This window comes from Bombus fervidus, chromosome 1, assembly GCF_041682495.2.
Source record: "Bombus fervidus isolate BK054 chromosome 1, iyBomFerv1, whole genome shotgun sequence".
Taxonomy (NCBI): domain Eukaryota; kingdom Metazoa; phylum Arthropoda; class Insecta; order Hymenoptera; family Apidae; genus Bombus; species Bombus fervidus.
This window is the reverse complement of record NC_091517.1, coordinates 14334183-14350398: the sequence shown is the minus strand read 5'-3', so window position 1 is coordinate 14350398 and position 16216 is coordinate 14334183. Positions and strand designations below refer to the sequence as shown.

Genomic DNA, 16216 nt, shown 5'->3' with positions numbered 1-16216 from the left:
CTTTTATTGAATCGGAGAAAGTTTGAACGTTGAGTAATCCGTTTGAAAATAAGAGGAAGAGTCGTTGGGAAGACGATACGGGCTACGGACAGCGAATTAAGAGAGGTTTCAAAGTTATGATTCCTGGTTTGAAGCGTCGAGAATGGATTACTGCCGGCAGCTCGAAAATAAAAGTTTCGAGAAGAGGAGATCCGCCACGTCGTCGACGGCGCACCGATAGAAAGCAGTTGGTAGTCGGTCAAGAATGGAGCGACGCGTCGTTCGAACGTTCGCGCAACGATATCCTGGACGATAAGAGGGAATTGCTCTTCGAAGGGGATAGCTGAAATTCCACGATGAATTTGAACTATTTTAATAAAACTTGGCCAACGAGTCCGGCACGCGTGTGTATCTACGTGTGAGCGTTCGCGCATTGTCAAATTTCAATGGTTAAAATTAAACCGCCAAGAAAGTTTTAGACACTGGCTGGTGAAACCTGGAACAAGGAAATTAAACTTTTCCGTCGCTTCTCACTTTTCACGGGATCGCACTTTCCCCGTGAAATTTTAATCGTCCGGTTTCGTAAAATCCTCTCTAGAACTGTATTTTATAATAGTAACTCTGTTATTCTCTATGTAACTGTCAGACGATAATTCTATTCTCGTTCGATTATTCGCTAGAATACACGTTGACATATTTTGGGAGATATTTACTCTAATCTCATATCGTACCTTTTAATTAGACGGATTAATTCTTGTAAAGAGAGTCGGATAATCGATTCCAGATATCTGATCGCTGACTAAACGAATAGATGTGTAATCCGAATACTGCTCCATTTGATCGTATGTAACCTGTGTTGGCGATGTAACGTGTAATCCTTGGAGACCAGACCCAGGGCTACGTAAAAAGAATAATTAATATCACGTTCACGTTATTATCAGAAGCTGCGCGTAAGCTTCTATTTTCTTTTATGGTAACGGTTAATAACTGCTTTTGAGGGTGCGCCAAGTCCCACGGCTACGGATAATCGTATTTAATACTCTTTTACTTCGATATATGATGACGTCTATGCATTGGTTCATAACTGCTGATTCTCCGTATTTTACAAATCCTAAGGTACCATTGCCCTTTTCGTTTTTATTAATTCTCTTTGAACGACATGTCTATTCGATTCGTCAAAATATTTATAAAGGAAAATGAGAATTATCAGAATTCGTTTTAAAGTGTTTTCAATCGGTTTTGATCTCAAATTTTCTGTCGATTAATACTTTGGATGTAGGTAACGAGACACGGGTTTGATAAAGAGCGGCTGTTAATTTGAATCGCTTAGAACGCGCGGTATTTCGATTAATTGAGCTCGATAACAAGCTTTCCCACGCGCGTCTCATTTTCTCCATTATGAACGATTTTCGTTGAGTCTCGGGCAAAATAAGATCACGTTCCAGCCATAAATCTTTGTCTTGCTTGACTCAGAGAGTCCCTTTATTGCCACTAGAAAAATCGTTGACTCTTCTCCCGTCTTCGCGCGGCGTTTCTTCATAAAATACTCATTGCGTCAGATATATTCTCTCCATGAAAACGACATTGTACGTTATTTTCTAGAAACGTCTCAAACATATCTAAATGTGACACTATACAGACGAGGTACAGAATAGACTTATCACTTTATGAAGCTTTGTACTCCATGTTTTGAAATACAAAGTTGTTAAAGACAATAAATATAAAACGATCTTCACTGTGATTTTCTTTCTTCAAGTTAAATTTAATAATTTAAATTCCAGCTACATTTGTGCTCCTCCCATTAATTTACACGATAGGTCTATGCCAAAATATTCTTCTTGTCAATTTATATTGAAAATCTATATGAATGCTCAATTTCGAGGGATTTCGCTATTTTAACGTAGATATTGGGATCGATGAAAAAAAAAAAATATGTATCAAATATTTTCCCTAAAACTACCTGCCTATCAAAATATCAACTTTCGACATGTTCTCTGTTAACTCTCGAACGAACAAATTTGTATTTCCATTTTCGATTTAACCAATCGCATTGGTATATATAGTAATTCCGCAGTGGTACTAGCAATTTACCGGACGTTCTACATATTCTGTGAAAGCAAGCAGTTCCGGTGGAATTGTCGCTTCTGTGCGAAAATGCAACTGGCTAGGAAAGCTCGGCGAGTTACAGCTCCATCAAGTACCGCTCTCACGTGTAATTACCGCTGTTTGTAAATCTGATTGTGCAAATATCGCGCGGCGATTATAACTTACTCGACGATTCTAATCAGCAAAGTCGTAGACGCTTCGTAATCAGAGCATTAGCTTTCTCGTTCGTAGCAGATAGAGAAGTACGCTGCGAAACGGAGGACATCGAGCACGTAACGAGCTCTCTTCGTGACGGTTTAAGACGCTATACGGAGCCAAGAAAGTTAGTTATTTACTCGAGAGAAGCTCTGACAGCTCGTTTACGTACGCAACGGTATTTCATTTCCTAGACGCTTCCGGATAGGTACTCGTGCTTTCGCGCAAACACATTAAGCCACCCCTAACTTGCGTTTCGTTCCAGTATACTTGATTTTATGATCTTCTACTTCTCCCACTTTTTCTATATTCGATCTTTTTCTATACGTCAGCGCGAGACGATGTGTTGGACGACGCAACACGCAAGCTTTTTTGACATCTTAATGATTCTCTGTAGCTCGAGAGCGTAAGCTGACCCGTTTATCTCACACCTTGTTTATTGCTTTTCCGGTGAAGTATTTTCAGCGAAGATTCGAAGCGTGTTCGCGAGGTTCGTTTATTTAATCTACGTATGAAATTGTGATATTATATCATAGCGAATGAATAATATTAGAAGAATCATGGTATGTTATACGAGTTTTATGATACGCGTCCTCGTTACAGTAGAATGCGTACAGTACATGTCAGACGTCTACTGCAATTCCAATTGCTTGATTATCGATAATTTCAACGGATGAATAAAAACATTTGTCGAGGTTTTCTTGTGCTTTTTATTAAGTTTGGATAACTATTGATTTAGCAAATTTATATCACTATTTATTGACTTTGATGTTTACTTTCTTTTCCTATTCATCTGAATGCTCTGTCTAAACAATCGACAATCGATGCATTATTGCCAAATTATCAGACTAATTAAACCGTTCAAAAAACACATTGATCAATTTTATAAATCGATGAACAGGAAAAGGTGGTGGCATCGGTAAACGTTATTTTTTAAATTTACTTTGGCAACGAATATTAATCATATACTTGTGTAATGAAATATAAGAAATTGATAAATGAGTTGATCAGTTTGCCTATTGAGCCAATAAGATTAATATTTTATCCAATGTGAATCGCTAGTTATGTAACCTATTTTTGGTTATAAGGGACCAAGTGCTTTATTAATATACTCTTAATAAATGAATTATACAATATCATGGCGCGAAGTCATTAGGGCGTGTTAAAGCTTGAAGACAAGTTCGCATCCAGGAGAAAGTCTCTAGTGCCCAGAAAAGATTTATACGACGAGGGGCGAAAATTCATGCTACGCAGTTTCCGCCCAACGAATAATTGTCCAAGATTCCGGTCACGAGTCACCGGAACTGAAAGCCGTTAAGTCGGAACTAATTGAACTGTTGTTAAGGGGCAGCAAGAGGTGAAGCAAGGGTATTATAGCGATATCCTGACCGAGAACTACCAAATCCCCGGTGATAGATCCATACGAACAATGTCACTGAAGGACGGAATCATTAATATATCAAGGTTTCGCCATTAATCGAAAAATTAACGCGAAGCAACAATTTTTAATTTGGAAAACACGCGCGTACAAACACGGGCATAAAATTCGATGGACAATGGAATTTTTTACGATATTTGACGTGATCTGTTTCATTCTTTTTCTGAAGAAAAATATGAAGATTAATTATTACAGAAGGTTATACGATTTATTTAATTTCATCTTACAATTAGTTGTGTCCAGTATCAAAAGTTTGCAAGAAAGTAATCGCAAAATTTTGGTGATATAAATTGTTAAATTTATTTCTCCTTAAATAATGAAATTTATTCTTGTAATTCTTAATTCAACTATATAAACGTGTATTATTATATTCATTGATTAGAGGAATGTAGTAACTCTAGTGTTAGAAACTATAGATAATAGAACTGAATTAAATGACACTGATAACAATATCAGAATTATGAGAACAAATAGTAGGGACAATGGGAATACGGAAATTGATATTCTCAAGATTCTACGTCCGCGTGACTCGAAATTGAAGACATCTAAGTCGTAACAGTCGAAGATCCTGGGGTCAGGAGAATCTATACAGACAATATCAGAATCGTAAGAGACAAATACCAGCATACTGGAATCCTAGAAGTTATAATCGAGAACAGTAGAACTGAGGAAGTGAATATCGAGGTCATCAGAATTGTGAAAACTAATATCGTAGATATATAATATTGTAGTAGCTGATACTATGAACGTCAGCAGCAAGACAGACGTTACCAAATTATTAGGATCGCAGAAACTGATATTAAAGATTCAAAGCATGAGAATTGGTATTAATGGCGAAGCATTGTTAATAGGCACAAAGAATGCCGTGAAGCTGAAGTTCTTAAAGAACCAAAAGGCCTTGGAGTTCAAAAAAATCTTTGAGGTTTCGTAGGTCTTAAGGGCTTTGAACATCCTAGAAATGTCGAGGATCTTATGAAAAGACTGTGTACTTCAGAGGCCACAAAAATTCTAAAGATTCTATAAAGTTTCATGCTTTCAGTATCGATACAACGTTCAATGCATGTTAAAATTACATAGATTCTGAAATATTTGTAATTTTTATATCATTAATATTCTGTTTGACTATTCGTGATTTATTAACGATTTCCTCATTGAAACAATTAAAGATATTTGTTTATATAATGTATTAGTCTGTTAACGAAGCGTATGTTCCAACGTTTTAGATCTTTCACATTGATTGTATGATTTATATATAAATTTAACCTGACTCGTTATGATAACACTACTCCTGTAGTAATATTCCTGTAGTTGTTTAGAGTTCTACTGGTAAATGTACTATTCGCTGTTGCTACTCTAAGTTGTACGATATCAATCTTGAAAATGAATAACCAGGTAGAACTACAAATATTTATCTAAAATAGGATCAGAGACATGGTGCCTCGCTGGTAATCCATCAATCCCAATGAAACAGACCTTTCATTAATAAACATTTATAAAAAGCAAACCGAAAAACTGTACATGTCATACATCACAGTCTAATAATACATACTATTATTCTTATAAATCATCCTAAATCTGTACAGCATCAGTTTTACTCTATATGACAGTTATTCACCATATATACCATGCTGGTGCGTCATATTTTGTTGACGTTGACTCATATGTTGATAATAAAATTATAGATCGTAACCGCAATCTTCAAACACAATATATCGTTATATTTCAGAGAAAGATGATTCCATACAGTTCTTTGAGGTCATATTTACCCTTAATGCATCTCTCCCTCTCTTTGTGTTGAATCAAGCAACTCATTACTTTACATTGTGGAACCCGTCGACAATGGCAGCCTTTTCTCCTCTACCTCGCCGCTCATAAAGCGAAAGAGCGGTCTACTGCGAGAAGAAACCGATGAATGGGTATTCGCTGTACTTATACGACCTCCACTCGATCTTCGAATTCACATTCGACCATTCCCGTGCATATTTCCTTTTATCGAGACGGTTTTTTCCGGCTCGCATTATATCGATTTCATGGAGCAATTATTATTGCGTTCACTGAATCTCGAGTGAGGCAGCGTTCACTATGAGACGAATGTCGTCAAGTGGTCGATGTTTTCGATAAAAGATTGGACGTCAAGCTAACGAACGTCAAAGAATACTACACGAAATCTTTTATGTTATTAGACATTCAGATATACAGATTGAAAGTATTGGAACACTTGTAGGCATCTGTTATGAATACATCATGTGTGTTATACGTAACATTTTGAATTTTTATTAGCACTGTTACGAGAGTCGACTATCATAACTGTATTTATGAATTTTGGAACGAATCTCAAAATACATATAACGGTTGTAAGATATTTAGTACAAGATATGTATCTTGCAGAGATCACAGAAATATTTAAATAGTCCATTACATACAATATTTATAATCTCAATATTTATTTAACGTTTATTATATACTTAAAATGGATTAATGTATATAAATTTTTTACCAGATACACGTTTGCAATGAATATCTTGCAATTTCTATATATATATTGTTTTTTTCGATTATTTTCAAATTTTACGTATCCACAGTGCTAATGAAACTTCAAGATTTTCTATGTAACACACATAATATGAACACGAATGTTGTCTGTGGTAAATACTCAAAAATACTTTTGTGAGGCAGTATACTTCAAAAGAAATCGATATTACAATCGCACTTGTTGCAATTTAAATAAATTAACATATTAAAATTAACTGCTTTTCGTGTATCCTACTGTTTAATCGGTCTTCATTTGAATGTGTCGTTTGTTACATAACTTCACGCCATTTGCATTTTAAGCGAGAACTTTTATTTAAATCTGGATCGAAAAAGTCACTTGAAAATACTAATTTACCACTTTATTATTCATAATTAATCTAACATTTCCTCGTCACTCGTTCAACGACCGAGTCTACTTGAATTCGAAACTCCGCCTTTGGATTTCTACGACATTGTTAGAAGTCCATGTGCAAGTCCAAGCTCCGTATAAAATAATCTCGCGAGTCGACTAAACGTCATTGAATCGTAGACGGTTTTGGCAGCGAAATTCGCGGAGCGGAAAAGCGGGAAAAAGTGGCGCGGCGGACGGTCGTACGCGACGATAAGAGGGCGAGCCAGGCGAGCGACAGTTTTGTTTCGTCGGAGCGGAAAGGAAAATTTCACCGTGAAATCCTGGACGTCCAGCGCGTTGGTTGTTTACCGCGCGCCCTTTTCTACCCTCTCTGGTTCCCGTTCTTTTCTCTTCCTGTTTCCCTCTCGACGACGAGACGCACATACGTATCCAGACATAATATTGTTACTAAGCGGTAGCATATTACTTTCGAACAGCGCGAGAAAATGAGCGGCCACGGTAGAAAGGGGAAGATGAAATGAAAATAAAGCATGGACAAACCAGCCGAGCCCCTTTCGTTTTTTAACGAGCAGCAGCAGCAGCAGCAGCGAGTCAGCAGCAACACGGTCGCCGCTGGGAAGGCGCGCCGCGACTTGGAAACAAAAGAATTCGGAAGCTTCCTGTTTCGTAGTCTGCGCTGTGCGTGCGACTGCTCACCGCCGTACACGGAAGGTGTGAATGCGGGTACTTTCGTAAATGTACTCGACTCGATTCGAAGAAGCTGAAGTCTCGACGTTAGCAACGGGAAGAATGGGGGCTCTACCCTGGGCACGAAATTCGAGAAGTAGGGACGGTGCAAGGGAACCGGGGAAAAAACGAGTGGAGGAGAGTAACGTTTCCATTGTTATACAAGTTTATAATTTGAATAATGGTCGAGCACGGTCGTGGCGACGATTTTTATTGAAATAATAAGAACCGGGGCGTACTCGTGAAAGCTTGTTGCTCGTTCTTACTCCCTTCGTGCGTCACGCCGCACAGAAAACGTTCTAAAAAAGGAAACGCAAGAGGTGTTACAGAGAAATCTGAAACGAATCGAGTCGAGTACCAGTTTCCGTGTAATGTGTCGCGGATTATATAGGCATTGAAAAATTGTATTCGAGCCGCGGAATGGTCGCGTCGTGGCTGCTGTGTAATAACTTGGCAAAGAGAATCGCCGCAAACGGGTCGGAAGGATACAGTCGTTTTTTGCTCGTTCGTTCTTCTGCCTGATTAAAAATGATATTTTGCTCGTATCGAAATGAAACTTCTATGATGTATACGTATCCGGACGAGGCGTCCAAAGACTGCGAGTAATTGCGAGTAATTAGAAGTAATGGGAAACGGCAGCTCGCGTCATTAAATCAGAAATCGGTGGCTCGTATGATTTACACAGACGATGTTGTACTTACAGCTCGGCGAGTAGCAACCGCCGTCGTTGGCTTGTACAGCGCAGAAAATTGTTTTCCGCGCTGCTGTGCCGGGAAGCACGCGTCGCGAGTAGGAAGCGAGGGCGAGACATCGTTGTCGTCGTTGTAGCTCTCTTAAAAAAGAAGTCAGACACACGTGAAGAGAGTGAGAGGCCCGCGAGCAACAGAGTGTGAGCGAAAAACGGAAAGTGAAGGATAGAAAACGAGAGAGGGGGAGGAAGAGAACGAGAGAGGGTCGTTGGGTGGAAAAAAGACACTGTATACTCCCTGTCGGCGACGCACACACTGGCATAAAAGCAGACACGCGTGTGTTGAAAAGAAAGGGCGTTGTCGTCCGTCTAGCGGGGCGTCTCGTCCCATTGTCCATGCACGCGGATGGGTTGGCTCTTTACTGAAATGCAAGCCGAGGTTTTTTCGAGGGATGGAAGCACGAGCCTGGGACGGAACGTTGGTAGAAGAGAGAAGATCATGTACGAGTGAAAAAGAGGGAGAGAGACAGGCGAGGGGTGGCCAGGCGGCTTCGCGACCCCCGACGCGACTCTTCGATTCGAGACAGGCGAGAACAGGCGGGTATGTTGGGGGTGCGTAGGTATTTTCCACCCCCTGGGGATCGCCGGCGGTCCCGCGACGCTCTCTCCTTCCGATTGTTACCTACACCGGTTGCTTGCACTGTTTTAACGTTATTCGAGACAGCTCCCTTTGTCTACCGATACGTTGCGCCTTCGGCGGAATGCCGGCCGAGGGTTCACATAGAAAGAAGTAGAGGGGAAGAGGGATGTAGACGACGCGAAGACAAGGGGGCGGAACACCGTCATTAATTCCACACGTTCCTTTACTTTTCTTCTATTTTTCCTTCTTCCTCTTCTTTTTCGTCACTCTTCGTTGCTTCTTCCTCCAACATCGACATCGCGGAGGAGCGGCGCGGACTGGCGTGATCGTCGCGCGATCGTGAATTTTTCATTAAATTAACGCGGCCTGTCGATTCCTTTGGCAGACAGCTTTCGGACGTGATTGTGCTCGGCTACCTAGGCGCCGACACGGACCAGATAAAAAGTTAGTTCTTCGGCGAGCACGCGAGCGCACGCGCACGTGTACCACACGCTTCGCGCGTTTAAGTATTCATTATTTTGGAGCGTTTCAGACGGACGCGTGTGCTCGCACGTACGGTTTTAATGGCGTTGTGCAGAAGTCGAGACAGCGCGAGCCAGCGGTTCCCAAATTGCTTGCTTCAAAGAGCTTCTCGAAAGAGAACACGTACTGTTTTCGGCGACGAAAAAAAAAAAAGAGGGGTGGGCGGGAATTTCGCCGGATTTCGTAATCGAGAACGCCAGCTTTGTTCGCGTTGTTATTTCGACAAAGGAATTTTTGTCGGCAGAAAATACGATTTCGAGGAATGTTAAGCATATATAAAGGGTAGTTAATCATTTCCATGGGACGTTTAATCTAATCGAGAAGATTCGTTACATGAAATTACGTCCTACTTTGTTCATTCCCTGCGGAAAGTTATAAAATTACACGTTTCGACCGTGACGTAATTAGATTTCACCGTACGTATTATTTCTGTTTTCGTCTGCATTCCACTAATTAACAATTTCCCACCGGACATAACCCGGCAGCTTCAAATATTTTTGTGTATGGCGTCTTCGGTTCTCGGTTATACTCTTTCATTATGATTCATTGTTATGAGTTGTACGTGTTATCATAAATTATTAATAATCCTACCTAGGGGATCTATAAAATAACCAAAACAATATACTCTCGTTACATTATCGTCCAGTTGGATATAATTCTTCCTATAATCTCTGAAAATGCCGTGCTCGGTTCCGTTTAAATCAAACATCTATATCCTGTGTAACCAAGAATATCATAAAATACGCTAACCGAAGAGATCTATAATTCTCTTTTATTCCTTTCTGTGCGCCGCCACGTACGATACGAGATCCCTTACGAGGCCCGGAATTGGTTCACTGGAGGGCACGCGAACTCATGAAAAAAGACAATGGACAGTGTCAAAGCGTAGTCGTCGTGTCGCCCCTCTTACTATCACCGACGGTAATACACGTATCTACCTACTTTCCTCATTCCCAACCCCTCTCGACTATCTGCTTGCCCTCTCCATTCTACACTACCTCGTTCCGTGCGTTTTATTCGCTCCCCGTCCTCCGACACTCTTCACCACCGCCGGACATGTTAGTTCTGTCGATTTAAGATTGTCGAAGTTATAAAGCTTCTCAAGCATTCCCTCGGGTTCGCAACTTTTACTCGAACTTGCTCGATCCTCGTTCGTCCTCGTTGTGTCTCCGTTCTTCCAGTGCCGTCGTCGCTGCTACCATCCCCTTTTTCCAATCGAGATTGCTCGCAACGTGTCGAAGGAGTAATTTTCCTGTTTTGTGGCGCAACTTTCTCTCAGTTACTCGCTCATAAATGGCGGAGAGTGTTCGTACACACGTGTACATAAGTCACGGAACACTTGCTAGTTTTAAATATAAACTTTCGTCCAGCAGATGGTCGATTATTGTTGACGCAATTGTGGAATATTCTATTTTATAAAGATAGGTAAAATCGAATAACAACGTTTTTTACCGCTGTGTGACGACTAAATTACATAAAACATAGAATTCATATGTTATAGTTTAGTAAAATCATGATACTTCAGTTTAACCATAAACCATAACCAGAACATAATGAATATGAAGTATTTACATCTTCAAAACGTAGTATAATTTAATCATTGCATCGTTGCATTTTTGTTAACTTACTTCTAATTGATAGTGAGAAGTTAGAAAATGGAGGGGAATAGTCTTACTGGAATCCGAAGTTACTAGAAAAGTTTGTTTTTGTGTTCTTGTTTCTACGTTTAATCGCTACGCTAAGTATATCTTTACGAGAAAATCTAGAAAGTTTGGAATTTGTTGTTAGAGTTAAACGCGTTTTGAAATTTGGAAGTCAAAATCTTAGAACTTTGGAAATATCTGAACCTTGCAGCTGAGAGGTACAGAAGTTTTGATCCTGTACTCCTATCCATCCTTTAATCGCGCAAGATCTACCTCGAATTTTTTAAAAATTCTCTAAAGACTATCGATGAAACGATTAATTATCTTTGTCCCTCTAAAAGTTAAATATTTTTCTGAGCAATGTCTTCAATATCAACTTAAACATATCAAATATTCTAAATAACTGAAAGACAAGAAATTGAAAATCTTAAAATTTAGATATTAACTTCACTCGACGATCAATTTCACTGTTCTATTGAAGTTTGCGACAGCAGTTGTTTCTTAAATTTCCTTGGTTCCTTATAATATCTTACGATATATTCGATCTTCAGAAGACGTTTATCTTTTTTGCAGAAATGATAACTCTAGACGAAGCTCGCCGGTCGGAAGTCAGGAAGATGCAACTTCGTTCGTGTAACAGTGTTCTGTGACAGCAATTACCGTGACATGAAGTGAAGAAACGGGTCGTCTGAAGAGACTGCAAAATCCTGGGAAGCCACTGCAAAGAAGCGAGACTTCGTTCTGAAAACTTGTCCGCGAGATAAGACGTCGACGCGAGTAACGAAAAGTGCAACTATAACGGTGAGTAAGGTTTTAAGTTTCATCAGCAGGTCGAATAATGAACCTCGTGAACGAGAAGTCGCTACCCTTCGTCAACTAGTAGTTATTTAAAAATTATTGAAAAAATTTAAACCAATGTTTGATATATATATAATCACCATATATAATCTTATAGATAACAATCATATATAATAATAAAATATATAATAATAATCGAAAAGAAAATAATTTCCATGTAAAACGAAGAAAGTTCATACATTTCCATTCGTACTAGTGCGATGATCTTTCGCGTTTTCATTACGTTTATCGACGAATGATTTTTCAATTTCCCACATCTTTGACCCATTGTGACCACAGTCGGGCATATATCCTTGTTTCAAGCCGAGCCAATATCGACGTTTTTGGCAATTGATTCCCTGCTCGCTCGCTTTTAATATCGGCGACCATGAATAATTTCTAGGCAACATTCGTATTCCGACACTCATGGCAAACATTCATCACCCTTTGCATTTGTAGTACATAGAGCGGTGTGTTTATTTACGGCAAAAGTTGACGATCAACAAAGTACGCACGAAACGAATGCAATCGACGTAACGTGTACGATTGAAATCAAAAAATATTGTAAACCGATACAACAAGTCTGTTCGTACGAAGCTTCTACAGACTGAATTACCTTTGATTTTTCCTAATTTCGTTAATTCGATATTTCTTGCAATTCCATCGGACTGAGAGCTGGGAAGAGCTTTAAGACGTAGAAAGTTTGTTCGTTAGACACTCCGCGGAAGCCCGTTAATTATATTAAATCAAACTTGTTCGTATTTTCCAGACGCTCTCTTTTCCGTCTGGAAACGCTTTACAACTTCGTTAAACAAAGCTCCCACCTCTCTGTTGCGCGGCAAGTCTGATTCCACAGAGTGGTACATCGACGTTGAACTTTTGCTCTGCGGCGTGTCTATCTTTGCCTGAGTTCGCCTTGTCTGTTTATTCCAAGTAGCCTGCATTTTAAAAAATCCCTTCGATCCTCCAGCGAATTCGTAATTTTCACTTCTTTCGTTTCAATTGCACGATTGATAGAGCATAGAGGCCACAGAAGAGTCTCAACTAGTTCACCTAAGCGATAGTTTCTCTCGGAAGCCAGTCTCAGGACGAACATAACACGTGTAGATATTCAAAGGGTCCTAGAGATCGGCGCATAAAGACGCGAAATAAATACAAATACCTCGTGACGTTGGTAAGAACGAAGCAGGCCAAGAGTGATTTTTTTCACACATTATCGCATAGACGCGAGTGTGTTGCGCACACGAACACTCGACGGAATGCATATGAAACGTCAAATGCACTCGGTACGGTCCATCAAAATGCAAATATCTTTTATCCGCGCCGGTAAAATATGCGTCCGTGGAGAATCAGTATTCAGGCCGAGTACGGCCGATCCGCCCCTATGGTATCGAAACCGGTATGTGTGCACCAGCGTGGATACACACGCCGCAGGGTTACCGTTGGGGCAAAGTAACCCCTCCGAAAAAGACCACGGGAGCCACCCTCTTGGCCAAATCTTTATTTTACGACCGATCTGCCGGATCGATGGCCCCTTCTCGATGACAGGCCACGCAGGCTGAATCTCTCGAACGTACCGTAACCAATTTTAATTGATACCACCTCCTCGATGCTTCCCGGAACTCTGGGGACAAGTGGATCTCGAACGAATTTCTCTGATGCGACAGTCCATCGACTATAAATCATGGAATAGAGTAGGGTTCTCTTTTATCGTTTTAATTTACATTTCTTTATTTTCTGCGTGGGTGGTTTTGTGAAGCATACGTTGCCGATATATCGATTTTACTTCTGTTTAAAATGTTCGTTGTTATTAAAATACGGTTAACTACCTTTAGTTCCTTTGATCAGCAACTGTTTTATTTCGAATAATAATATTTATTTCACATATGCTTCCATTGCTTTTTCTAGGTTATTTTGTTTGAACGCACGGAATGTAAAAGCGAGAGTTACGTCAATAAGCAGTAGCGTTACTTAAATAATTGAATTGATGCAACACATACACCGATAACAGGTTATATGCGTATTGAATCGATACAACATATGCGTCAATAGCATGTTAATGAATGTTGGTTTAGTAGGAACAATATGAGGATGAAGTTATCGAAGCGAATTCGAATTAATCCACGCGTTCGAATTTTATAGAGAAATTTCGAAAAGCATCTGGATCTGAGATTTACTGGAGAGTCGAACAGCTGGAACGAAAACTGGCGGCAGGATGTGCTCGAAAGAGCGAACATCGACCGATGTTTCTAACTTTCACCTCGTTCTCTTGGTTCCATGAAATTTCATTTCCGTTTCTTCTTGCAAAATAGTTGATGCATTATTGATCGCGTTATATTATCGCGCCATTATTGCTATTACTATTACCTGCATCGTTTACTTTTTACATTTTCCCATTGATGTACCTTCGATTGATTTTAATCTCTTCTCTACCTATGAAAACAATTTTCCTCTTTGAAAGATATCGAATTCTCCATCCATGCAGTGAAACATTTTAACGAAACGATTTCAAAATCACGAACGATCCGTATTTTCCGTGCAACTTCGTATTTATTTGTTTCTATTAGATTTACATTTGTAGGATAGAGACGGTGGAACGTTTCTATTTCCCATGGTAGTTGGACGATGATCGATACACGGACAAAATGTAGACCAAGCGAGCACACTTCTAACCTATCGAACTATATCAATCATTTATGTAAACTCGATAACAGGACTCTTGGTCCATCGAATAAAATCCTGTAGTCTTTTTCTTTTCCAAGTTCGATATCAAAGTCGAACGTTAGCTTAAACGATTAGATCGAGTATTTTGTTTGATCGAATTTATATTTTTATGAGCAGAACCTCGAAGAAAATCAGTTTGCAATTTTTGTTTCCAATCAATGGCGTAAAACTAGAAAAATTCGCGAGTTATTTTGCAGCAATGTTTTTTTGGAATATTTTTTAATTAAACACTGTCAGATATTTTGTAACATTTCCGCAGTTACAGTATCTTTCAGAAACCCGTTCAATTTCGCGCAACTGTTACTCTGGCATGTTTCGTCTCGGTGGTATAACTATTGGTTTGTAGGTCGAACAACACGGCGTTTTTATTCAGATTAAAAAGGGTTGTGCCTCTGAAAGGGGCGGTTTGCAAGCTATGTTTGTCGAAACATCTTTCCTCGTTCTGTATACAATTTTTCTGCGCTGTTTGCTGACACAGTTTTTAGCGACTCTATGGATTTACGGCGCCGCTTTCCATCACAATGAACGTACACGCTGTTCCGTGTCGCGTATTGGTAACATTTAATTTCGTATTATTTTCATAAATTATGCGAATTCTATCGGTCGTGCGTGTTTGAAACAAACGTTAGCAAATATCTTAAACAGATTAAAAGATTACCGGAACTGTTGTGCATTTCGTTACTGGTGTTTTATTACTTGCAGTTTCTATGTATTTTGCGTGCTAGTTCTTTGCGTGTACTTTAATAGAAAATAGTTATTATGGAAACTTGAACAAAGATTAATAGAAAATTAAAAAATCTGCAAGTTGACGTTTCAGCTTTTTCTAGGCTGACCCGATAAAATTCTTACAAAAATTCAATTTCTATCCGTTTACGTGCTTCATAAGAAGCGATTGTTAGACAAAGATTAATAGAACAAAAGCTAATAAGAAGTAAAACGAAGTGTTTGAATTAGCATTTTAGCTTTATCGGGTCTGATCTGACAGAGTTCTTTAAAAAATTCCATTTTTATCCATTTATTTCATCTATCGCGAAATATTTTTTATTTATCTGAAAATTCCTCTTGTCGCTCGTAAACCCATGGTCACTTCGATCAAGCCAATTATCTTTTTCATTATCTAAAAAAAAAAGCTCGGTTATTAAATCCAACAAAATAGACCGCTTGGAGGATTTTCGAGAGTACTTGACGTCCCAATAGCGAAAGGCTGAGCCCCTTTTTCTGCGGAAATCTCGAACGGCTGGAAGTTCGAGGTCCCTTACGAAAGCTCCGACGAATCGGACGTTTAGAAAAACGGACGATTTTATCGCGAGGTAAATTGAATCGGGCCGCGCTGGATGGCGAGATCGAGAGGGTGGTGGAAAGTGAACAAGGAGAAAAGGATACGAGCAAGAGAAATACAGCGGCGCATTACGCATCCCTTGTTACCGGTTGTAGTATATATTTCACGTGTATTTGCATACAAAAGGCCTTCCTTTATGAGTTGGTAGTATTACTGTTACTTAGTATTTCCCAATCGACTGAAGATGCTCCGTTTGCGCGCACACAGCACCAAAGAAATATCGTTCCTTCGCTTGTGAAGAAGAATTGAAACGTTATTGAGAGATGTATTGATCTTCTGCTGCAGACACATCTTCTTCGTATCGAATTAGACTTCTTTAACTTCAAGTTTTATATTAATATTCTTTTCGATCGTTGAACTTTATTCAAGATTTTATAGTTAAATTTTATAATTTTATATGTTAAAGGTTGCCCTTTGATTTGATTTATGAGTATGCGATTTTTAGATCGTTGCCATTTACATTAGGAATATTACACTGTTACAGTGTTTCTTAAT

At 39.4% G+C, this 16216-nt stretch overlaps 1 protein-coding gene across 2 annotated transcripts in view; it reads left to right on the top strand.

Annotated features, from left to right (window-relative positions):
* The window catches only part of Sema2a (Semaphorin 2a), a 559198-nt gene that overhangs the window by 112664 nt on the left and 430318 nt on the right, over nt 1–16216 (top strand). For both annotated transcript variants that reach the window (XM_072003211.1, XM_072003203.1), the window contains exon 2: nt 11395–11622. The gene's annotated coding sequence lies outside the window, so the exon portion shown is untranslated. The remainder of the gene's footprint in view (nt 1–11394; nt 11623–16216) is intronic.